Source organism: Phyllobates terribilis, unplaced genomic scaffold, assembly GCF_046119375.1.
Source record: "Phyllobates terribilis strain yellow unplaced genomic scaffold, ASM4611937v1 Scaffold_3__8_contigs__length_932513732, whole genome shotgun sequence".
In the NCBI taxonomy this organism is placed as follows: Eukaryota; Metazoa; Chordata; class Amphibia; order Anura; family Dendrobatidae; genus Phyllobates; species Phyllobates terribilis.
Window position 1 is genome coordinate 398414613 of NW_027362763.1, and position 27220 is coordinate 398441832.

Genomic DNA, 27220 nt, shown 5'->3' on the forward strand with positions numbered 1-27220 from the left:
GATTACAACTCTGCGTTTATCCAATTGCAAAATTGTTCATCAGACTGTGTGATAGTGTTTCCTGACGAAAGTGCGCCGAAACGCGCATCGGGGTGGGCGCATATCGTGGAAGCTGCTGTTTTGCATCAGTTCAGGTACGTTCACTTCCTCTGCTATACATCACCTAGTGGGCACATCATATGAATTACTCTTTTATGCAAAATGTTTACATTGGATCAGCCATACATCATAGCCAGGATTTACATGCACTCGCACCCTATAACACCATGATGATATACCTTATGCCTTGATTTAAGTCAGTGATCCACCCACTCATGTGCTATATTCACATTTATTGTCCAACTGCACTGCAGTGTTATTAACAATACAATTTTTTATAGTGCAGCACACAGGTTTTGCATTTATACATACCACCATCAACAGCTCTCATCCCTTATCCCCCTTTTTTCCACTAACCCTCTCTTTAAATTATATTTTTGTCATGATTTCTCATGTGATATGCGCCTCCTTTTAGCTTTTATTCCATATCCACATATACCTCCTTTCCTTTGGTTTCTTACCGAGGGTTATTTCTATATATGGTCTAATGCCTATATGCACACACATTTAATAGATATTTATTGTATATATCATACTGCACCAACCATATATTTTTACAGTGTGTACATATGTGTATGTCGTTTTTGTGTCATCGATTCCTATTTAAATGCATGATAGTGTCATTGTGCTGTTTGATTTGCATATGCCGCTTATAACTAAAATTGAATGGGAAAATCGGCTGCGTGAATAAGCCCTAACTTTTATTTTTATTTAGTCTGCATTATGTAGATTTTGTGTATGTTATTGGTTAAAAGGGTTCTTCGAGAATTGTTATAAAATAAATAAATAAAATAAATAATACACATTTAAATAATAAATGTTTTTCTAAATACCTTTATTTGGCAAAAAAAGTTATGCTTTATCTACTACACACTGTCAGGATTTTAAAGATGGCAACTGCCATAAATCAGTGTGTACCAGTCTTAAATTTCAGAGGCTACGCAGTAGGACAGTCAGCGTAAAGAACATCTGCTTGAGACATACGTCAGGTCAGAGAAACACCTTTCTTGAGCTGACTGAGAATGAGCATTAATCTCAGTCAACCTGACAGGACACTGAGCGGGGAGACTGAAAGAGAAGAGAAACACCTTTCTTGAGCTGAGAATGAGCATCCATCTCAGTCAACCTGACAGGACGCTGAGCAGGGAGACTGAAAGAGAAGAGAAACACCTTTCTTGGGCTGACTGAGAATGAGCATTAATCTCAGTCAACCTGACAGGACACTGAGCGGGGAGACAGAAGGAGAAGAGAAACACCTTTCTTGAGCTGACTGAGAATGAGCATTTATCTCAGTCAACCTGACAGGACACTGAGCGGGGAGACTGAAGGAGAAGAGAAACACCTTTCTTGAGCTGACTGAGAATGAGCATCCATCTCAGTCAACCTGACAGGACACTGAGCAGGGAGACTGAAGGAGAAGAGAAGCACCTTTCTTGAGCTGATTGAGAATGAGCATCCATCTCTATTGGTCTGACAGTTTTAGGACGTACTCCCTGCACTCTTGTGCGTCCTAGGATGGCTGCACACTGCAAGATGGAAGTTGCCATCTTTAGAATCCTGTCAGAGTGCACTACATGAAGCAAACCTTTTTACTAAATAAAGGTATTTAGAAAAATGATTAATATTTTAAAGCATTTTATATGTTATTTATTTTATCACATTTCTCTGAGAACCCTTTTAATTGATACATTTTATCCTTCAAATTTTATTATGTCTTTGTTGTTCTCTATGGTAAAGGCATAGAATGTGTAATGCAGAATTTATGTATATTAGGCATATTTCTTTTTAATATATCATTAAATTATCTGACTTATTATCTTAATTGGCAACACATTTGGGAGGTTAGTCAATACTATCTCTTCTAAAGAAATGACTGCCCTAACGAGTGTGTTCTATGGATGAATTTGACCTAGTTAACTGCACTATACAGTACGTGCATATTATCTGCATGTGAAGCAAATGGAACTTGTGCTAGGAGAAAAGATTATCATGGATGTGATTTATTGACAAACTGGCTTTGGTTTTGAAATTTCGTGAGCCTGGGATGCCGGCAGGAATGAGAAGATTTGCAGGTCCGGTGGTCCTACAGTTACAGACTATTGACATGGCCACTGGACCAGGGTCTTGCAAATATTTTTGCTAAACTTTAGACATTACAAACCCTTTTTCATGGCATAAAAGACTTTGCTCGATGGCAGGAAATGGGAAGTTGATTCACTCTCTTTATTATAAAAATGGTTAACTTTGCTAATGTACAAATGAAATAAAGACGGTAATAAGATAGATATACACAGATTATAATGGAATGTACACACACTGATTTTTTCCAGATTACTACCATATAAAAGGTACTCAAGACCTATTGCATATGTACCACAAACTTGTAATGACTCACAACAAGTAGAACAGATTCGTAGTTGTATCACAATACAAGGGAGACCTCATCAGACAAGTCAACAAGTAACTGGACACTGAGGAAGCAAAGGTGAAATACATGGTGGGTAAGCACCATCCTGTGGTCCCTTATCTCTAATTATCATGTCTTTCCTTGGAACATTGCTTGGAACGCTCGTTCCTCAATAATTGTGCAGTGTAAACTGGTTGCCGATCAACTGACAGTGGTGTCATTACAAGTTTGTGTGCACAATGTAGACCTCTAGACATAAATTGTGAGAAATTCCTTATTGTGTGACTTATATGTTTAGTATACATGAACGTGCACTGTCGCTTTGTATATGGCGGTAATCTTGCCCATATTAGTGTATGCATGTTCCATTTTAACTGGATATGTGTCTATTTTTTATTATTGTCTGAATTGCATTTGTACAATAATAAAGTGAACTCCTTTTAACATGTGTGGTTGTGTATACAGGATAAGCTAGTAATTTCGAAAGAGTCATATCTAATGATCAGTATCTAGGTCATATTGTAGGTTTGCTTGTATATAATTTTGGCAATTGATTCTGTGATTTGTTTGAATTAGTGTCACTAAGGATGCAGGATTATAGCTTGCTGGTCTACCACAGGAGAAATCACCCTGTACCACTGACTGGCGATTTTCTATATGGGTCTATATTGATCTCGTTAAGCCTGATGAAGGGCACAACACCTGAAATATTGCTATTTAACATTGTTGTAAATGCTGCTTACCTTACATTGTATGATGTGCTCTTTTGGATTGAGATTCAGCATCTTGAAGCATAACATTGCCTATGGAATGCTGTTCCCCGTTGATGTTTACTTTACTATTGATTTGGCTAATGTATGATGGATGACCATCCTGGAAATTACAACCTTTAATTTTACCATATTTTGAATAGTTCTGCATGAACAACTTCTTTGATGGTATTATTTGCATAAGTGACTTAGAAAGAAAAAGTGAAAAAGTAACTGAGCCATTCCCTAAATTCTATTCTGTTGTAAGATGTTCTAATGGCTTTCTAGTTCTTAATGATTGTAACTCAAAGTGACAACATGCCGACTTACAAGTTCTGACACTTTTTGTCTTTTCAAAAGTGGTCTTGTCAATGCTGTATTGTCAGGAGTTACCACCATATTCTGTAGTCTCTATAATGCATTTTTGTTTTATGGTCTGTTACTGCTAAAGTGATATTCATAGTGATATGATTGAATTCTCACCTGTTATACCCCAGTATTTTCATTCTGAAATACATGGAAATATTCTGAGTATAAACATTTACAATCAATATGTAGAGTGCCTCCATAAAGTAAAGCTACCTTTCTAGCAGTCAGTCACATTTACTGAATTTTATTTGAAATCTTGAATGAAACTGAAGAAGAAATAAGTGTTTAGGATAATAATTACATCATATTCGCTGATTTATGACCCAGTATTTACCATAAAGACACAACACTTTCAATTTGATAAACATGCTGAATAATATATTTTAACATGCATACAATATAATCCCCCAAAAAAATTCATATGCTTAGTAGGAGTTAAATAAAAATGAATGGCACATAACAATGTAAAAAGAAAGAAGATTAGCAATGATAGATAACTCATTAATGGCCTAGCATAGGGAGGAAGGGTGGAGGAGGGAACAGTTACTCTAGATACCACAGTTTATGGAAGCTCTAAATTTCAGTCTACCACGACCCTTCCATGCACTAAGCTCAATACAATGAGGTGAACTCTGTCATCTCGGTCACTACATATGCGGAGTTCAATGGCCGATGACACACTCTGCAGTCGATGACAGTACAGTATTTGTAACTGTGTTAGTTCCAGAACACCAGGATCCCATTTAAACAACTGATTAGTGGGGGTGCTTGGAATTGAACTACAACCATCTAATATTTGTGACCTGGCGATAGACCATCAATATCAAAATCCCAGAGAACCTCTTTAATGAGAAGAGACCATAAACCTTTAAAGAATAACCATCGTTGAATTGTTTTGTTTTCATAAATCTGTAGTAGACATAAAAATAAGAAACTTTGTAATTAGGGATGAGCGGACCCGTGGAAGTTTGAGTTCTGGTACCCGACCCAAACTTTATTCTAAAGTTCGGTTGGGGTACCAGAACTGTAACCGAACTTTAACCAGAACTTGAACCACATTGAAAACAATGGGGACCCAAACTTTTGGCTGGAAAACTTTCTCTTTCTGCAATGAACTTCCACCGGAACTCCGAACATTGCAACGGACCTCTGGGAGAAGTCCATGTTCGGTGTTTAGCACTGGACACTAACTGTCTGGTACACACGCTGAACTTTCAAGTGCGGGTATGCTCATCTCTATCTGTAATATTTCTTATTACAGAGATCTGCTTCTTTTACCTCCTCAACTGATCATTCATTCTGAAAATTTTCAATTCACGGGTCTTTTCTTCAGCATACACAGATTTTCACATTACTGAGATAGGAAATGACATTTGGTGCTCATAAATATTTGTGAAGAAATTTACCGGAGAGCCTTTATCTCCTTCCACCTCCCCTGTCCAAAGAATATTAAAAGCACCAACTGCCATCTACTATCTCAGTAATGTGAAATCTTTCATCACTGAATACATATTTTACCTGAGAATTAAGAGTCAGAGATCAGTCCAGGAGGAGAAAGAAGCAAATTTCTCTGATCCAAATTTGCTTATTTTCATGTGTATTATTGATTTTTTTTATTAAAGCTTAAAACAACGGTTGCTCTTAAATAATTGAAAGCAGAAAATCAGATAGTAAAGCTATTTATTAACCAGAAATAATAATTAAATATTAAAAAAAACAACTTTAAAATAAGAACAAAATACCTCTACCGTAAATGTATTCATATTGCACTAATTAATCTCTGAGAAGAGTTTCTTCTTGAGCATGCCAACAACGATGATAATAGTTGGCAGATAATGCATGGTGTATTTTGGTTGATCTCGCTGTGTGGAAGGATGCTGCTGTTGTCACAAAGATCAATAATCCACCTGACAGTGACGTTTTTAGAATGACTACAATACATATGCCCCTAGTAAACACTGACTTCACCCTGTAAGCACATTATTCAAGATAAAGCAATTGTTGCTAATCCATATTGACTGCAGGTTTCAAGCAAACAGTCCCATTCAATCGCTATATAGCTTCTGAATTCAATATGTGAAAGTAGTGAATTCTCCTTTTGGTAAACATCCACCTGATGTCAGAGGCCAAATTATCATGACGGGTCAGAAAATACCATGGCCATATACCTAATGGTAATGTGGCCAAGGACAAACACTTTGCTAATTTGTTCGCCAAAGGCCACTCTCAAACAGCTGCACTTGTGTTGATTGGTTGTATAATTAATTCTTAAAAGACAAGACCAGCACTTCTATAGTATTAAATCAGTACACGTGTGCTGTGGCCAACATACATACTGATAAAATGCGGAAGTGGATAGTAAAGTTGGTGCAGATCAATTCAAAGGACCTGTTCTATTGACCGCCTTAAAGAGAATCTGTCAGTGGGATAAACCCTCCTAAGTCGTCTAGATGGGCACACAGGTCATAGAAAGCTGACTAAAATGATACCTTGATATCTGTGATCCGATGTCTTATTCCAGAGAAATCCACATTTTTCTTATATGTAAATGAACTGTTACTATCTATAGGCAGAACACTAATCTATCTGCATGAGAGTCTGCGTCCAGGAATTACTGTAAATGAAAGGGAGTGTTACCAGTGTAAGGTGTAATGGCTGCTCTCTGCTCTCCTGATCTCACTGCAGAGCTGTGTGTGACTATACCTGACACATCTGCAGGTTTGTCTCAGCTCCAGCTTCCAGCTCACAGGCAGCCAGTGTTGTAATACAGCAGAGCTGTGAGAACTGCAGCAAATGTGTTTTCTAAGAAGACAAAGTTCAATTCTACTGTTCTGTGATACTTACATGTTTCGCACTGGTAACATTCCCGTTTATTAAAAATAATCTCTGGAGGCAGGTTCTCATGCCGATCCGTGTCCGGCCCATAGTCCTAAACAGCTCATTTACATATAAGAAAAATGTGGATATCTCTGGAATAAGACATCGGATCACAGATATCAAGGTATCATTTTATTTAGCTTCCTATGACCTGCATGCCTTTATAGATGGATTAGGAGGGTTGATCTTACTGACAGTTTCCTTTAATCTGTGGCCACTGGATGGGAACCCTGAGAACTGTGTATTACATGACGGTTCCCCGGCTCCTCTTTTGATTAGCCGGCCTGGCACGATGGCACTGTTGTGGCGTGACACAAATATCATATTGCTCCAGGCCAGCTAATCAAAAGAAGGGTCGCGGATAGCGACAGATAAGATGCAATTTTCAGGTTTCCCGTCTATCCGCCACAGATTACTGACGTAGCTGATGGACTGGGTCCTGCAAATCAATTTGCACCAACTCTAGCGTGTAGCAATAGAGGAATTCATGTATTCATTAATCGCAGTGTGCCGATGCATTTTGTTAGGCAATGAATAATAATCCATAATGTACTATGTGATTGAAGCATTTCACAAGAATTATGAAAAGTAATTTCTTGAACTGTGTTCCCTCGTGCATTTTAGAGGATATTTTATGCTATCTAACCGTACTAAAAGGGGTTGCTTCCTTTCAGTAAATGAGCACATATATTGTAGTAAATGGTAAATGGCTGATGTGCTGTCAATGTGATGTCAGCGCCGCAGCCAATGCCATACACTGAGAGCATGGCAGAGATACGCCAATGGACCTGAGGAAGGCGAGTACAACGTGATGTATTTCTTTATATTAACCTGCAGCTAGGGGGATTCATTTACTGAAAGGGCACAACCCCTCAAACATATAACTCAACTTTTAAAACATATTTGGTCGCCTATCTTAAAGTACTGTTTATTCTCTGATTCATATGGAATCCTACATAATAAAATAGGCTGTATTATGGCACCACACAGCTCAGTTTGTAAAGTATGTAATTTACCTATATTAATCACTTTAATATTCAGAATAGTCATCAGCAAATATTCCTTTATGTTTATTTCAAGTTAAAAAGTTCCCTGGCATTAATAGATCACAGATACCGTTCGATTCTACTTGCTCATCTACAAAAAAGATTACCTAATAAGGCCTCATGTTCTAAACAAACCTTTCTGCGTAGTTGACCGCATGGTGCATATTTTGCTTTTCTTCTATGAGAGAGATTCGTGTGGCAGGAACAGTGGTTTTTTGGGATTTTACGTTACTTTACCATCTTAAGCTTTTTCTGTGCTTTCTGCTTTGTGTTTGTTTTTCTCCTGATCACAGTCAGCACAAGTGAGTACATATCCTACCGTAGTGAACGGGTCATGTGTCTGAATCTAATTGCATTCTGATAAAACATAACATTTTTTAACAGTTTTTAAACTTTATAACTTGTATTGAAACTTTATATTCAGCCATATTGCACTGACAATTGCAAATATTCAGGAATCTGCTGTAATGTGATAAAGTTTGATCATATGATATTTAGTAAAACTGATGGCCAATCACAATATAATAGTACATGTAGTATGGTTTTATAACCAGCCAGGTTTTTCCTTGGTTGCGTTGGATTATGTGTTTGGTAGTGAAAGTAATGAATAAATGCAATTTCATTACAATACTTAAGTATTTTGATTTTAAAGATGTCTATGAATGATAGAATTACTTTTTTAATGTCCATATTATTCACCCCTTGCTTTTGTTGGGGTGTCAGTCATAAGAAGTTGCTACTAACTAATCTTATAGTGCCTTCCTTAGTATGGATTATTGGTGTATATAGTATGTCACACTTTCCTCCACCCCGTATGTAATAGACACTTACTTCATCTTTCAACTCATATTTGACAACTAAACTAATGACATTATTGCCCATAACAAGCTCTTTAATAAACACTAGTCATGTATTGAGGAATATTATTGAGTAAGGAAGGTTTCTATTAAAGGCAATAGGTGACCAGGTTTTTGACACCCCATCTGAGAGCAACATGAGAGAGGCAGACACTCGGGTTCCATCGATGTATCAGTTGCTAGGCTGCTTACTGCAGTTTTGATGAAATCACTGATCTATAGCTGCAGATCTAGCAGTTCTCTGAATGCTGAGCTCTGTATAACCCCACCAACACCACTAATTGATAGCATTCTGTGTGTACTGTGGATGGCAGAAAGCTGCCAATAAGTGGTGGGGGCAGGGTCATACAGAGCTAATAATCATGGAACACTACATGGCAGCAGTCTATTAATGATACTCTCCTGCTGGTAAAACAGTGATTTTATCAAAACTACAGCAAGCAGCCCAGTAAGTATCACTACGCTTGAATCAGAATAACCATATTTATATCATACTGCTGCCAGAAAGCTGGCAAAAGTGACACATTCCCTTTAAGTGATAGAAACTCTTCCCTTGTATGTTTCTACACAGTGACTTGCAAATGCAGCAAATTTCTTCATTCATATTGGGCTCATGGTTCTGTTTTTATAAGATTCATGATTGATATTATAGATTCATTATAATTTGCAAATTCACGGCGCTTTGTCCTGGACATTAGCCCTGTGCCATTTTAAATTTACAGTGAGTTTAAATATATACATATATACAGATATATATCTGGCAAAAAGAAAAAGTGCGAGCTGGAAATAAAATATGAAAAACTCCACTACAAAACACCTTTTTATTACATACATAGGTTTAACAAAAAAAAAAATACACATATTAGCTATCCAGGCAACTGTAATATTCTGGTGAACAGTCAAAAAAGAAAAAAATATGGTTTATATATATATATATATATATATATATATATATATATATATATATATATAGAATAAAAAAATTAAAATATTATAACTGCCATGTAAAGAGGCAAAAATTGTAAAAAATATCATAAGTTTTAGCATGTTAAACTGGCCATATCATGGCATAGAGGCTGCAGAGCTGAATTGCGGAGATAGCATCTTGGAAAGTTTAGGGTAAAATTTATGATAACAAGACATTATCATTCTTGTGCTTTTTCCCCTGTATAAAGTTATTCAATTATAGTAGGAGGCATCATGCAGGAGAAAAATGAACACAGTCCTATAAAGTTTGAAGAATATGCTTTCTCCTGTGAGTTGTAATGATAAACAGCCCTGCTTTCAGCCCTTATCTCTGCACATACTGTGTAGTATACAGGAGAAAGTGTCATTACACTTTCAGATTTCATCTCAATGCAGTCAGTGTGGGCGGAGGAGTAGAACTGAGGTGAGTGCGAGTACAAACACTTTTGTAGCTGCAGCTCTCCTCTGACAACCCTGACAGCTCTTCTGTATCCACCTCCCCCCACACTTACTACCATGAGATGAAAGCTGTAGGTGTTTGTAATCACACTCAGCTTTGCTGTACTCCTCCCACTACATGATGCCTTTTGCTTATGATTGGTGAAAATCAGGCAGGGGGGGAAAAAGAACATGCCCTCAGAGGACAATCTTAGGTATCGCCGAGTTGGGCTTATAATTATAACCTAAACTATCCAAACTAATATTTCTGCAATATAGCTCTTTAAAATCTGATTGTTTTGGCTGTGTATATTTTATATTTTATATTTATTGATACTCTGAGAATCACAGGATTTTCAGCATCCGAAATCCAGCAAAAATTCCACAAAGAAATGCAATACATATTAATGCATGCCGGAAAATCACTTATGTCGTAGTCCTGAATTTAATTTCCAAATTCAAGAATTTGATATTAGCAAATTGTGTTCTTTATGCACAAACCATTTATATGAATAAAAGCAGGTTAAATTCAATCTGAGTTGCTATGAATTGATGTGTAACATTTTGATGTAGTGGTCATACTGCGCTGACCAGTAATACTTCCATTGTGTTCTTTTTTTTATTCTTGCAATATTGTTAAGTTTAAACGGGAGTTCATATTTTGGGTGAGATTATATCTGGAAATACATTTGCAATTCAGATAAAAATAAATGCTATTTTACTGCTTCTTTCTAATGTCACATGGGACGAACAATCATGTAATATCACAATCATGGCATTGCTGTTTACTTCATAAGCACAAAATTACAGTATTACGTATTATAGTACACATGCCTAAAGTAATTTTTCCTTTCTGTTGCACATGGGTTTATGTACCCTGACTGGAGATGCTCTGCAGCTTTTGAGCTGCCAAGTGCAAGCAATACTTCATTAAAGGCAATCTATCATCAGGTTTTGCCACCCGATCTTAGAGCATTTGTTAAGCATCCGCCCCGGCTCGGCAGGGCTTCTTTGCCTTCTCCTATGGCCGCTGCTCTCTGCTGTTCTCCACCCTCGGTTTTGCAAGTGGCCCTGCGTGATCCTCTGTGATTATCTGCCTAGGCCTATATAATGCCCACCAAGACACACACCTGTGTCTTAGTAGTAAGACTCTTAGGTTTCATGTGTCCTGTCAGCCTGCAGCCTCCAGTGCTTCTAGTACCTGCACCATACCTTCTTTCCGGTGTTCTGTCAGCCTGCAGCCTCCAGTGCTTCTAGTACCTGACCATACCTTTTTTCTGGTGTCCTGTCAGCCTGCAGCCTCCAGTGCTTCTAGTACCTGCACCATACCTTCTTTCTGGTGTCCTGTCAGCCTGCGGCCTCCAATGCTTCTAGTACCTGCACCATACCTTCTTTCTGCTGTTCTGCCAGCCTGCGGCCTCCAGTGCTTCTAGTACCTGCACTATACCTTCTTTCTTGTTTCTTGTGTCCTGTCAGCCTGCGGCCTCGAATGCTTCTAGTACCTACACCATACCTTCTTTCTTGTGTCCTGCCAGCCTGCAGCCTCCAGTGCTTCTAGTACCTGCACCATACCTTCTTTCTGGTGTCCTGCTAGCCTGCAGCCTCCAGTGCTTCTAGTGCTTGTTTCCCGTGTGCCTTACCTGCCTGCTGCATCAACACCTGGTATCCTTGTGCCCACCCAGACCTAGGCTTAGAAGATCCACCTCCCAAGGTGAGCCCACAGCTGCATCATAATGTAAAGATATAGACCCTGTTTCCAGTGATGTGTCACTTACTTTGCTGCTTGCTGTAGTTGTAATCCACAGGAGATTACTACTAGAGAACTAGTAATCCTTCTGCCAGGTAGTCGTCGACATTCATGAATTCTGTATAACCCAAGCTCTACCACTGATTGGCAACTTTCTGCCTATGCACAGTGTACACAGGAAGTTGTCAATCCTTGGCGTGGATGGTGTATTCAGAGAACTGGTAGATCTGCAGAAGAAAAAACTATGATTGTATCAAAACTATAGCAAACGATTTCATAAGTGATACATCGCTGGAATCGGGGTCTTTGCCCCTACCTCATGTTTCTCTGAGGAAAAACCTGGTGACAGATTCCTTTTACTTGTACCATATGAGCACTTTGCTAGCATTGCTTGTTTATTGTAAGGATAAATTCTCATAAATTGGATCTAAATCAAGCAAATCTGACACATATCTGACTGTAAGATCCGCCGCAGACAAAATTACTCTGATTTGTGCTGCATGTGTGATGTTTGCAATGCTGTAGATTCACAGGAGGATTGTCATGCCTACAGCCACCACAAGGTGGAGTTTCCATTAAAATCAATGGGAGCTAAATAAAAATATATGGATAACCAGATATTCCGTGGGAGAATATCTTGCTCTGCCGAGAGCCCAGAAAATCTTCTCTCTTTCATGGGAATCCCAACCAAAGTAGTAAAATAGACAAGCTGTATTCCATCTCACAAAGCGATGGTAAGATAGATTTTGAGAAGTTAGGGACACAAAAGCCCATATTCAAATGGGATTCATTGGGAGGTGATGGACCTTCCCCAAAGACAGAGAGACGACGTCTTAGTGACCTATAAAATGGGAATAGCCCCATTTATAAGATCCCATATGGTTTTGTATTATATTTCTGGTAAATCTATATAGATTTCTAATAAATTATGTAAGATTGATCCAACATGACAGAATTGAGAGATAGTAAAAGACAGTTTCATGCTTGTTACATCTCTAAGTGCTAACTTTTCGACAAGAATAAATTACAGTAATTTTAGGTTATTCTTAGGCTGAATGCTTCATATTATTTTGTGCCTTTATTTCCATGGAAGTATTACCAAAATGGCTGGCCGTTGGTGTACTTACATAGTGATTACAGTAATTGTATCTTGTCCTGGTTAGTGCTGGGGATACTTCTCAGATTAGATCCTCGGCATGTTATTTAAAGCCATTCTTATTACATGTGGTGGCCATTTAGAAGCAGCAATAAAGTGCATGTTCACTAATTAACGCCATTTTACATTGTTACTTTCAGATATACTAGGCAGACATTATATTCCTGTATAAATGACTAAATAATGTTCATATGTGAATATATTCATAAAACCCAGTGTCAGGCATGTGAGGTGTCAGTCTGCATGTTAACATTTTCTTGTGAACATGATGATCACACTAGGTTACTAAAATTAGGTAGGCACAGCTTGCAAGAAATTGGAATTGATCTATTTCTACTATTTAGCTCTTTTAAGCCTTCATACCTGGGTGCTTTTCCATTTTTGCACTTTTGTTTCCTCTTCCTCCTCTTCCACGAGCCATAACTTTTTTTCTGGTCCAGATGAAGCATAATTAGATGCGAAACAGCTGTAGCCAAGTCTTCACTCTGTATTCCCATATGACCTTGGAATAAAAAGCACAAAATGATACTTATTTTTCCTCTCTTCTTGTAATTTTTTTATTTCTCTGTTGACAAGCCTTATGTGGGTCTTGACTTTTGTGAGATAATTTGTAGTTTTGAATAACCTCATTTATTTTGACATGGAATATACTGGAAATTGGTGGGAGGGGGATTTAAAGCATTTTTAAATGGTGAAACAATACAATTCCGGCGATGTTTTTGGGGTTTTATTTATACAGTATTGAAATCACCAGTCAGTATGATTATGGCAATACCTACCTTATAAAATCTTTTTTATTATTTAGGTGGTAGAAAAAAAATTCTGAAATTTATAGAATAATTTTTTTTGCTATTCTATGATAATGGTTTGAGGTTTCCATCAATGGAGTTGTGTGAGAGCCTGTTTTTGCATGGTGAGCTGACATTTTTGTTGGTACCATTTTGGTGTACATGCAACATTTCAATATCTTATTGCATATTTAGGTGGAATTGCGGTGACCAAAAAAATCACAATCCTGGTGGTTTCATTAATTTTCTATTTGTCTTTTACTGTATAGGTTTATTAATTTTATATTTTGAGCGGACTTACACGGATGCAGGAATGCCAAAGATGACATATATACACATGTATATATCTCATATTTGGTATGGTATATACAGTATATATATATATAGTTTTTTATTTTTTAAAGGGGTAAATGTAGAGGTGTTTCAACTTTTTAGACTTTTTTTTTTTATTTTTTAACATTTTTTAAACAGTTTTTATTCTTTAATGTCTTCAGGACGCCTGATCGGTTGCTCTATATAATAGAATACTAAAATATTGCAGTATGTAGAGAAAGTAGCACAGGCCTTCAGTGGGCCTCTGGCTGACATGGCAACCCTGCTATCATGCCACATTCCCTGGACTCACAGCCTTATATACCACTGTCAGAGAATGACGGCGTCATTTAAGGACCGCACGCTTATCCAGACTGCCTTCATAAGAGACATAGTTTATAAAAACCCAGTAGGGTCGAAACATTCAGGATACAGATTGTTGCACAAAAATTATATATTACCTGGCAGATGTACATTCTGTACTTCACAATAAATTCACCTTGCAACTACTAAAGAGTACACATTGATTTTTTTATGTGATTTGTTACGGGCAACATACCCCACTCTACTGAGGACCTAGATACCAATTGATGAGAGCAATCCAATTGCTGTTATATAGACAGCATAACACAGACTGTATCTGCTGAGTATAGTGCAGGCTCAGCACCTGAACGCGCTGCATACATAGGCAGCCGACATTGGAAATAGTGGTATGTCAGTAAAGGTGTAAGCATTGCTCATTGGATGCCTAAGTTATGCTGGGGATCTCTTTGTAGAATTTTTGTGGCCAGCTATGTGGGTTTTTGGAGCCAATTGCTGTGATTTTGAAGTTGGTATTTTTTTTTAACATGTCAAACAACCCCAGGCTCATTTTTGTTTAATCCAAAATCAATGGGTCATAGTTGGATTATGAAATATCTTGGATTACTATTTGGTTAGAGACTAATATTTAAAGCTTCCTTTTAAACCTCAAAGCTAAAAAAGAAACCTTAAACAGTAACTAAACTGTCATTTATTTCATTATCCTCAAGGCAGTGAAGTTTTGCGAGAATTTACCTGGTTGCAATCATGCAGACAGGCTCTCTGATCTATGCTGCCTGCGGTTTAGGTAGCATGAGTCAGATAACAAGTTCTCTTTAAATATGCTTCTAAAGGAGCATGGACAGGGCATTGAAACAGAACTGCAGCATAGTGATTGGGAGAGAAGGAAGCAAAATTAAATAATGAAGTATATTACAAAAAATTAACGTATTTTTCGGACTATAAGATGCACCCCAGGTTTAGACAGCAGGAAATAGGAAAAACATTTTTTTTATTAATTAAAACTTCCCTGCCGGTTTAAAGTGGAGGTTTCTTTTTTACTAATTTTAATGCACTAGGGTAGAATAGGGAAGTAAAAGATCTATTGTTAGTGTTTCTTTGCAGTGTGTATTATACACATACAGCTCTGCTACATATACACAATATAGACACACACAGCTCTGCTACATATGCATATATAGACACACACAACTCTGCTACATTTGCACATATACATACATACACAGCTTTGCTACATATGCATATATAGACACTCAGCTTTGCTATATATGCATATATAGACAATCACCTCTGCTACATATGCACATATAGACACACTCAGCTCTGCTACATGCACATTTACAGACATACACAGCTATGCTACATGTACACACAAACCCACACACACACACACTGTACATTATCACATCTTGCAGTTCCTGATCGAGATCTGAACGGAGACTGCACAAGCTGATCTGTCACATGACCTGAAAGGTTCTTGAGTTAATCCGGTGGAACGTCCTTCAGCTAGCTGCTCAGCTTGTGCAGCCTCCATGCAGGTCCCGGTAGCTTCTTTTCCTGCTCTGCACCAATCACATAGATCAGTGTGTGGCAGCAGGAGGGAGAGCAGCTCTCTCTGTGATCAGGAACCTCCTGTAAGATAATTAAATAAAACAAAAGCTTATTTTCTCTTTCAATGGTTTTTTCCTCAATGAAAATAATAAAAGCTTATACTCACCACCCATATCGATGCCTTTCCAGTGATGTCAATGCTGGGTCTCCTGGCTCTCCTGTGTCATTGTCATTCACATGAGCATAGCAACTAGTCAGAGGCTGCTGACCGACTACATCCTTTACTATTTTAAGAAGCTCCATAGAGGGACAGAAGCGCACACAAAATAGGGCAATATCGTCTGGTAAGAAATGGGTATAATCGATGGTAGCGCTCACCTAAAGGTGTTATGTGCAGGCACAACACCTATAAAGGCATGGAAAGCAGCTGCTGCTGCCCCGTGGCTGGAGGAAAAGGTTCTTCCAGAGGTATAACAGCAAAAATAGAAGCTGGCACGTTTAGGCGGGCTGCGCTGCAGGAGTGAAGAGCCTTGGGATTCCAAAACGGTTTTTATTAATACCAACGCGTTTCTGCACTGGACCAGCACCTTTCTCAAGTTATAAAATCCAAGTATACCTTGAGAAAGGCGCCAGTCCGGCACAGAAACGCTTTGGTATTAATAAAAAACGTTTTGGAATCCCAAGGCTCTTCACTCCGGCAGCGCAGCCCACCTAAATGTGCCAGCTTCCATTTTAGCCTTTACTATTTTGTCAGAGCGTACTACCGCTGTGATGGAATATTGATGAGCAGCTGCTGATCAGTGGCATCCATTCATGCTCCATCGATACTCTTTTTGATTGCTCACTTCATGGACATTCAGTGGCAGAATATGATCCAGGCTTATAGCCCTTGACTGCATTGTGCTGTAATGATGACAGTATGTTTTCTCAGTTAAAGCTCCTTGATGCATGTTGTAGTTATTTCCTATTGACATAGTCAAACTTTCTGAATATCAACAAGTATCTACACTTTGTTTGCAGCACACCCAAAGTTAAATGGAGTGACACAGTCCACATGTGCCCAAGGAATCCACTTGGTGCATAGCCTAATAAATGTGGTAAAGACTGTGCTCTTCAAGGAGATTAAAAAAAAATTCCTTTATTACTCCATAAAAAAAAATCCAATAGCGACGTTTCGACCTGTAAGGTCTTCATCAAGATTCCTTCAGGCCAAACGTCACTAATGGATTTTTTTCTGTTGTGTAATCTCCTTAAAGAGCTCTGCCTTTATTACATTTTTCATGATATGCATCAAACTTTCTGAATGTTACTTGCTTCTGGCACATTTTTAAAGCTTTGAAGGACCCATTCCTGCAATATTTTGCTATTCATGTCTGCCAGGTTACAGTATATGCTTGTAATGAGGTACCCAAATTTATAGTGACTGGGTATTCTGAAAATATTCTACTCTCTGGTGAATAATGATATACATTATATGGGCTATTTCCTGTAGTTTATGTGTTATCAGAATATTATAGGTCACAGGATGAGTGACTTCTATAATTCTTAATAATATGTAACTCCTGATGCTGCGGGACCTCTTTTCAAAGAAAAATCAGAAGCTTCATGTCAATAACTGATTTAATAAATGGACCACTTCTTCAAAACAAATCTGGGGAAGCTGAGGTTGGTACTACAGCGCCAACTATAGAGAGGGGAAAAAAATCCTGGAGGATGGAGAAGTGTATTTATCCACACAGGAGTGCCTCCAGGATTTTTTTTCTCCTCTCCTGCTTTCGTGGAGGCCACTGTCTGGCCAAAACAGTTGAGCAGCCAATGCCCCTGGATGAGCTGCATACCATTGGTGGTGACCTCTCATTACTATGAAACTCTCACTAGAGTTGTGCCTGGATAAGCACAACTTGCTCAGGTGAGCATATAAATGTTATATTTTACCCTTTCATAAATTGATTTTATTTGTTGCTCTCAGGTAGCCCTCTTTCACAGTTTTTTCTGCCCAGAATCTTTAGTGCCAGCTATAGTTTCCCCTACTGTGCCGATCACTTTGTGTCACTGGATTCACTGCTAATCCCAATATTTTTCTCCCTACAAGTGGCATCCACACTGTGCCTTGCCATGCAGTGGCATTCCCAGTGTGCCTTGCCATGCAGTGGCATTCCCAGTGTGCTTTGCCATGCACTGGCATTCCCAGTGTGCCTTGCCATGCACTGGCATTCCTTTCTATGGATATTCATAATATTGCTGGAATGTCTCATTTTATGTGAATGCCCAAATGAATGTTAGAACCTTTTTCTTAGGTTTTTTCCTTTGCTGGTCACATGACCTTGTTGGCCTATTTAATCCTGCTCCGCCCTTCTGGCTTTGCTGGACTTCATTGTTTAACTACTTTCTAGCTAGCCTGTGCTCTGTATCTAACTCTGTTAGTTTGCTTGGTCTACGGACCTCTGTGTTCTATATATTTTGTTTGTTCGTCTGTCTGCTACTATTTCTGTTAGGAGGTGTCCCATTTTCCTCCCAGTCCTTAGTACTTGTAGGGATTCCTTCCCCACATCTATAGGTCTCCGTACAGACTAGCTTAGGACTTTAGCAGGTCTGATCGCAGGATCAGGTCCCCTGTTACATCGTAGGGATTAAGCTGAGTTCTATCGTAGGGACAGATCTCCTCTCTTTCCTTAGCTCTGGTAGCAGAACATAACAGTAAGTCCAGCCCAGCAAATGCTCTAAGGAAAGATTTTTTTTTCTGTTCCATCATGGTGTCGGTTCTGGATTTGGCTAAACACCTGCAGGGACTCTCTTTGGAGGTGACTGAGCTCCGTCAGCACGTGAGTAACTGTCCTGGAGCACATTTCTTGGAGCCTAAGGTACGTTTGCCGGATTTATTTTTTGGTGAACACCGAGAATTTTTTTCATTTAAAAATGCTTGCTTATTGTGTTTTCGTTTGAGACCCAAGTCCTCTGGGGATGATTCCCAGCGCATAGGGTTTATAATGTCACTTTTGCGCAAAGAGCCTCAGGAGTGGGCCTTTTCTTTGCAACCTAGTGATACATGCTTCAGTTCAGTGGATAGTTTTTTTTCTGCTTTGGGACTATTATATGATGATCCTGACCGTGTCTCATCAGCTGAGACTGAGTTAAGACGTTTGAGACAGGGATCAGGTAATGTGGAAAAATATTGTACTCATTTCCGTCGATGGTCTACTCAAACAGGGTGGAACGATTCTGCTCTGAAAAGTCTATTTCTTGCTGGGCTCAGTGAAAGGGTTAAAGACCTGCTAATTGCTTATCCTACACCTAAAGATTTGCAACAGGCTATGCAATTAGCTATACGGGTGGATAGGAGACTGCGTGCAAGGGTTAATGAGAGCAAATCCTCTGCTATGTCAGTTTCTGGTTATGAGAATGTGTGTACTAACAGTGGTGAATCGATGGAGATTGGAGCGATGGCACCTCGCTCTCAAGAAAAAGATCGCAGATTTTCTGAAGGCTTGTGTTTCTATTGCGGAAAATCTGGTCATTTAATTAAAGACTGTGAGCTTCGTATCAAGAAAGAAAAAAAAATGGTCAGTCATGCCCGTATTGCCTGTTTAAATTCCAAGGGTGTATTTTTAGCTGCTTCCACGATTGCTCAGGAAAAATTAATGGAATTTCGGGTGTTTGTTGATTGTGGGTCTACTCTGAATGTTATTGATGGGGGATTCTTGGAAAGACTCAATTTAAAACCCGAACCTTTATCATCCCCCATTGCTGTGGTTTCTGTGGATGGTTCCCCTTTGAAGAATATTACTATCAAGGTCTGTGAATTTCCTCTCACTATTAATGGTGTTCACCATGAGAAATTGGATTTGGTAGTGTTGAATAACTTGCCTTCTCCAGTAATATTGGGATTGCCCTGGTTAAAATTTCACAATCCTGTACTGGATTGGTCTACCAGTGAAATTAAATCCTGGAGCCATAAATGTTATGACAAGTGTTGTAACGGGCGTATTGCAGCTTTGGATAAGGGAGAATTGCCTGTTCCTATTCAGGATTTTTGGAGAGTTTTTTCTGAGAAGGAATCGCAGGTTTTGCCTCCCCATAGAGACTATGATTGTTCTATTGAATTTGTCCCTGGAGCGACTCTTCCTAAAAGTCGTTTATTTAACCTTACTATTCCTGAGAGGAAGGCTTTGGAGGAATACATACAGACAAGTTTGGCCGCCGTTCACATTAGGCCCTCTAAGTCTCCTGTGGCGGTTGGATTTTTTTTTGTAAAAAAAAAGGACGGCGGTTTACGTCCTTGTCTGGATTTTCGTGAGATTAACAAAATTACTGTACGCAATCCTTACCCACTGCCATTGATTCCTGATCTGTTTAACCAGTTAATGGGGGCCAAGTGGTTCTTTAAAATTGACCTTAAGGGGGCATACAATCTGTTGCGCATGAAGGAGGGTGACGAATGGAAGACTGCTTTTAACACTCCTGTGGGTCATTTTGAGAATCTGGTTATGCCTTTTGGTCTTACTAATGCTCCTGCATTTTTTCAGAATCTTATTAATGACATCCTTAGACCTTTGATCGGCAAAAATGTGGTTGTGTATTTGGATGACATTTTGATTTATTCGCCGGATCTGGAGTCTCATTGGCGGAGCGTACGTGAGGTATTACAGTTATTAATGGACAATTCGCTTTTTGCTAAGCTGGAGAAATGTGAGTTCGCTGTACAGAGAATTAGTTTTTTGGGCTACATTATCTCCAGCGAAGGTTTTGAGATGGACCCGGTTAAAGTTCAAGCTGTACAGGAATGGCCTAGGCCTATTGGTTTGAAATCGATACAGAGGTTTTTGGGTTTCGCCAATTATTACAGAAAATTCATAAAAAAATTTTCTAGTATTGTCAAACCTCTGACCGATCTCACCAGGAAAGGTGCTGATGCGGTTCAGTGGTCTTCTGAGGCCATTGAAGCTTTTGTGTATCTCAAGGAGAGGTTCACCTCTGCTCCCATCCTTATGCAGCCTGATGTGACTAAGCCGTTTTTGGTTGAGGTTGATGCTTCCTCTGTGGGGGTTGGCGCAGTATTGTCTCAGGATAACGGGGATGGATTACATCCCTGTGCCTTTTTTTCAAAAAATTTTTCGGAGACTGAACTGAATTACGATATTGGTAATCGGGAATTATTGGCTATTAAACTCGCATTTGAACACTGGCGCCACTTCTTGGAAGGTGCGGAATTTCCCGTTCAGGTTCTTACGGATCATAAAAATCTGATATATCTTGATGCTGCCAAGCGCCTGAATGCCCGTCAGGCTAATTGGGCACTGTTTTTCTCGCGGTTTAATTTCTCCGTTACTTACATCCCTGGTACTAAGAATGTTAAGGCGGATGCCTTGTCTCGCTGTTTTTCTCCCATAGTCGGTGCTGAGAAAGAGGAGAACATTTTACAAGAAGGTGTTGTGATAGCTGCTTTGGACTCCGTTTTGGAAGATGAGATTCTTAAAGCACAGGAGAATGCCCCATCTAACACTCCTCATGGGAGGTTGTTTGTGCCTGGGACCTTTAGGAGAGATTTGTTTGTTGAGTGTCACGAATCTCGGTTGGCAGGTCATCCCGGAATCTCTGAGACCAAGAGACTGGTGGGTCGCAGTTTTTGGTGGCCTGGATGGCAGAAGGAAGTTGTAACGGGTCTGGGAGGAGGAACCTCTGAGCTACTATACAAGGGGGCGGACCTTGTAAGGGAGCGGGTGGCAACCAGGGATGACGGGCAGGCAGTCACAGCAGGTGACCGGGACAGTCTCTGAGAGAACGGGCTGGAGGTCACGGCAAGTGACCGGGCAGTCTCTAGATGAACGGGCAGGGGGTCACGGCAAGTGATCGGGGCAGTCTCTGGAAGAACGGGCAGGGAGTTACGGCAAGCGACCGGGGCAGTCTCTGGGTAAAGGGTAGGTACGACCTGTGATGGCAGAGCCTCCGGGTAGGCTAGCAGGCAGGTGGTAGATGTGTGCTCCCAGGTGAGCAAGCGAGAGTCTCTGGAATGGTAGGTGGTCACAACACGTGACGGCGAAGCCTCCAGGTAGGCTAGCAGGCAGGTAACAGGTGGGCGCTCCCAGGTGAGCGGGCAGGAGTCTCTGGAAAGGCAGATGGTCACAGCACGTGACGGCGGAGCCTCCAGGTAGGCAAGCAGGCAGGTAACTGATGTGCGCTCCCAGGTGAGCGGGCAAGCTGGTCCATAGACAGACTGACAGAAGTTGGAAGGCAGACCGTCGGACCTCAGGCTAGCAGGCAGGTAGCAGACGTGCGCTCCCGGGTGAGCGGGCAAGCTGGTCCTTAGACAGACTGACTGGATTTTGAAGGCAGACCATCGGACCTCAGGCTGGCAGGCAGGTGACTGGATATCAGGCAGGACAAAGACAGCAAGCTGGCAGGAATCTGGCAGGTAACTGGCAACGGGACCTGAGGGCTGAAGCACAGGTGAGACACAGTGCAAACAACATTGCTCGGGCACCTCCATTTTGGAGGAGGTGCCTTTTATATGGGAGGTCCTCCGGCAATTGGCCGGGGACTCCTTAGGACGGCGCGCGCGGTCCCTTTAAGAGAGGGGGAGCGCGCGCGCGCGCGCCCTAAGCACACTGCCGGGGAAGGAGCGCGCGCCGGAAGCAGCGGGGAGAGCGGCGCTGGAGGACGCCGTGCCAGGAGCGGGGAGGTGAGAGGGACGGCGTCTCTGCCTAGAACGGGGCAGGGACGCCGATGCTACAGTACCCCCCCCTTTAGGCCCCCTCTTTTTTTGGCCAGAAAGAAATTTTTCAAGGAGAAGCGGGGCGTTGATGTTCTCCCTGGGTTCCCAAGTTCTCTCCTCAGGACCAAACCCCCTCCAATCTACCAGAAAAAAGGTTTTTCCTCTTACCCTCTTGGAGGCCAGAATACTCTCTACCTCAAAGATGTCATCAGCGGAAACCGGAGCAGGAGGGACACCTGGATTTTTGGAAAAAGAGTTAAAGACAACGGGTTTGAGGAGAGACACGTGGAAGGAGTTGGGGATCCGTAGGGAGGCCGGGAGTTTTAATTTGTAGGCCACAGGGTTAATTTGCCTGAGTACTTCGAAGGGACCGATGAATCGAGGACCCAACTTGTAGGAGGGTATTTTGAGCCGCACATGTTTGGATGAGAGCCAAACCTTGTCTCCCGGACGGAATTGGGGCGGATCCAGACGTCTCTTATCAGCATATCTTTTCATCCGCTCAGAGGAGAGAAGAAGAGCGGACCTGGTGCTCTCCCAAATAGTAGAAAATTCGCTGACTAGAGACTCCGCAGCAGGGTTGTCCACAGAAACGGAGACAGGAAGTGGAATCCGGGGATGTTGGCCACCAACTATAAAGAACGGGGATTTGGAAGAGGACTCGCTCTCATGGTTGTTATAAGAGAACTCGGCCCACGGTAGGAGATCCACCCAGTCCGAGTGGTGAGCATCCACGAAGTGCCGGAGGTAGCTGGACAAGATCTGATTGATCCGCTCCACTTGACCATTGGACTGAGGGTGGTAAGCGGAGGAGAAATCCAGGGTAATGTCCAGCAGCTTACAAGTGGCTCTCCAGAAACGAGAGGTGAACTGAACCCCACGATCCGACACGATGTGGAGGGGCAGACCATGGAGACGGAAGATGTGGCGGATAAAGTCTTTAGCCAACTCGGGTGCAGACGGAAGACCAGGCAGGGGAATAAAGTGGGCCATCTTAGAAAAACGGTCAGCGACAACCCAAATGACGGTACAACCGGCAGAAACTGGAAGATCGGTGATAAAGTCCATAGCGATGTGCTGCCAAGGAGCAGCAGGTACGGGAAGGGGCAGGAGATGGCCGGCAGGTAGATGTCGGGGAACTTTGTTACGGGCACAGGATGAACAGGCCGCGACGAAGTCTACCACGTCCTTACGTAGGGTAGGCCACCAGTAATGCCGGGCAATAAGTTGAAAGGTCTTCTTTTGGCCAGCATGGCCAGCTAGTTTAGAAGAATGTCCCCAGCGAAGAACCCTCTCCCGATCTGGCACAGCTATGAACGTCTTACCGGGTGGAAGACGAGTTAGATCCAAAGGGGCCACATTCATCACCTTGGAGGAGTCGATGATGTGCGTAGGTTCCTCCTCTTGATCGGAGGACAGGAAGGACCGAGACAAGGCATCAGCTTTGACGTTCTTGTCCGCCGGACGGAAATGAAGAGTGAAGTCGAAGCGGGCAAAAAACAACGACCACCGGGCCTGGCGAGGATTGAGCCTCTGGGCATTTTGGAGATATGCCAGGTTTTTGTGATCCGTGTAGATAATTACCGGGTAGAGAGCCCCTTCAAGCAGATAGCGCCACTCTCCTAGTGCCAATTTGATGGCTAGCAATTCCCGGTCTCCAATGGAGTAGTTGCGCTCCGACGAGGAGAAGATTTTGGAGAAGAAGCCACACGTTACCATTCTCCCGGTAGAAGACTTCTGGGTGAGCACCGCTCCGGCTCCGGAGGAGGAAGCATCAACCTCCAGGTAGAATTGTTTATTACAGTCCGGACGGTGCAGGACGGGAGCAGAGGCGAAGGCTTTTTTTAGGGAAAGGAAGGCCTCCTCGGCTTCAGGCGACCATATCCTGGGGTTAGCCCCCTTATGGGTAAGTGCAGATATGGAAGCAGTCCGAGACGAGAAGTGTGGGATGAAAAGACGATAATAATTAGCGAAGCCCAGGAATCGCTGTATCGCCTTCAAACCTTCAGGACGAGGCCATTTTAGAACGGAAGAGAGCTTCTCGGGATCCATTTGCAGACCTGTTTGGGAGATGACATAGCCCAAGAACGGAAGGGAGGTCTGATCGAAGAGGCACTTCTCGTATTTGGCGTAAAGGTGGTTCTGCCGAAGCCTAAGCAGGACCTGACGAACATCCCTCCGGTGTGTGGGGAGATCCGGAGAGAAGACCAAGATATCGTCCAGGTATACCACTACGCAGGAGTACAGGAGGTCACGGAAGATGTCATTGACTAGTTCCTGAAAGACCGCGGGAGCATTACAGAGACCGAAGGGCATCACAAGGTACTCGTAGTGACCGTCCCGGGTATTGAATGCCGTCTTCCACTCATCTCCTTGACGGATACGGACCAGATTATACGCTCCTCGAAGATCCAGCTTGGAGAAGATCCTGGCGCCCTTGAGCCGGTCAAACAATTCGGAGATGAGTGGCAGGGGATATTTGTTTTTTACCGTGATGAGATTGAGTCCTCTGTAGTCAATACAGGGACGTAGCGAGCCGTCTTTCTTTTTGACAAAGAAGAATCCGGCTCCAGCCGGGGAGGTAGATTTTCGGATAAATCCCCTAGCCAGATTCTCTTCAATGTACTCAGACATGGCTCGGGTCTCGGCTGCAGATAACGGGTAGATACGCCCACGGGGAGGAGTGGTGCCAGGTACCAGGTCGATCGGGCAATCGTATGGCCTATGGGGTGGCAACGTCTCAGCTTCCTTCTTACCGAAGACATCCGCATAGGGCCAGTAGGGAGCCGGGAGACCAGGTAAGTTAGCTGGAGTAGGCTGAGGGCGAAGTGGACGGACTGGAACCAGGCAGGTCCTATGGCAGTCAGGGCCCCATCGGAGTACTTCACCGGACCGCCAGTTCAATACGGGTTCATGTGTCTGGAGCCAAGGTAGACCTAGCAACAAGGAGTGAGAAAGTCCGGACAGCACATGGAATGAGATCTCCTCAGAGTGCAGCATTCCCACCTGTAGGGTTATAGGTTCGGTGACGAGCAGGATGGTCTCCGAGAGAAGTCTTCCATCCACGGAGGCAACTGACAATGGCTCAGCCAGGGACTTGGTGGGAATATGGTATCTCTCTACCAGAGACTGGGTGATGAGGTTTCCAGCAGCTCCAGAATCCAGATGGGCGAGTTCAAAGAGACGGTTTTCTCCCCAAGCAATAGAGACCGGTAAGGTCAGAGACGGAGAGGACTTACTTTTGTCTAGGACGACCTCTCCGAGTGGTCCTAGACACTGGCGTTTCCCGGCTTTTCCGGGCAGGAACGGATGAAGTGCTTCTTACTGCCACAATAGAAACAGCTTCCCTCGGCTCGGCGAGATTCTTGGCGAGAACCGACCATCTTGGTCTGGTCGACCTGCATAGGCTCAGGAGAGACGGAGGGAGTGACGGGTTGCTGAAAAGTAGGAGCTAGGCGTGGAAACCTCCTCTCACGGGTGACCTCTTGGGCACGCTCCTGGAACCGCAGGTCAATCCGGGTGGCAAGAGTTATCAGGTCATCGAGGGTGGTAGGAATGTCCCGACCGGCAAGTTCATCTTTAATACGGCCGGACAGACCCTCCCAGAAGACGGAAACCAGAGCGTCATTATCCCAGGCCAGCTCCGAGGCAAGGGTACGGAACCGTATGGCATATTGGCCCACGGTGAGGCTTCCCTGACGGAGGCGTAGCAGTGACGATGCGGATGAGGTCTTCCGTCCGGGTTCGTCGAAGACTTTCCGGAAAGCCGTGAGAAAAGCAGGCAAGTTGGACACCAGGGGGTCTCCTCTCTCCCATAGAGGATTTAGCCAGGCCAGGGCCTCCCCGGTGAGATGGGACATGATGAATGCAATTTTGGCTCGGTCGGAGTTAAACTGGTGGGACAATAGTTCAAAGTGCAGGGTGCACTGATTTATGAAGCCCCGAGCCTGGGCGGAGTCGCCTCCGAAGCGAGGAGGTGCAGAAAGCCGGGGTCCGGGGTAGGATATCATGGTATTAGTGGGCAGCGGAGCTGCCGGATTGCGAGACATGGCACTGGCGGAGGTTGCTGGTGGAGCAGTCAGAGTGTCCAGGCGAGTATTGACATTCCGCAGGTGACCCAGGATGGACTCCTGTTGGGACCTTTGACGGGACAGTTCATGACACAGGTCCGAGAGCGAGGGGGCTTGGGTGCCACCGGGTTCCATGGCCCGAGCAAACTGTAACGGGTCTGGGAGGAGGAACCTCTGAGCTACTATACAAGGGGGCGGACCTTGTAAGGGAGCGGGTGGCAACCAGGGATGACGGGCAGGCAGTCACAGCAGGTGACCGGGACAGTCTCTGAGAGAACGGGCTGGAGGTCACGGCAAGTGACCGGGCAGTCTCTAGATGAACGGGCAGGGGGTCACGGCAAGTGATCGGGGCAGTCTCTGGAAGAACGGGCAGGGAGTTACGGCAAGCGACCGGGGCAGTCTCTGGGTAAAGGGTAGGTACGACCTGTGATGGCAGAGCCTCCGGGTAGGCTAGCAGGCAGGTGGTAGATGTGTGCTCCCAGGTGAGCAAGCGAGAGTCTCTGGAATGGTAGGTGGTCACAACACGTGACGGCGAAGCCTCCAGGTAGGCTAGCAGGCAGGTAACAGGTGGGCGCTCCCAGGTGAGCGGGCAGGAGTCTCTGGAAAGGCAGATGGTCACAGCACGTGACGGCGGAGCCTCCAGGTAGGCAAGCAGGCAGGTAACTGATGTGCGCTCCCAGGTGAGCGGGCAAGCTGGTCCATAGACAGACTGACAGGAGTTGGAAGGCAGACCGTCGGACCTCAGGCTAGCAGGCAGG

The 27220-nt window shown here is 42.8% G+C and overlaps 1 protein-coding gene across 31 annotated transcripts in view; it reads left to right on the top strand.

Annotated features, from left to right (window-relative positions):
- Nucleotides 1-27220, top strand: part of RIMS1 (regulating synaptic membrane exocytosis 1) — a 469599-nt gene that overhangs the window by 360819 nt on the left and 81560 nt on the right. The window contains exon 1 of one of the 31 annotated variants that reach the window (XM_073675552.1): nt 7735-7849. The exons of the other annotated variants lie outside the window; for them this stretch is intronic. The gene's annotated coding sequence lies outside the window, so the exon portion shown is untranslated. Of the gene's footprint in view, nt 1-7734; nt 7850-27220 lie in introns of those variants that run through there. 31 annotated transcript variants of the gene reach the window in all.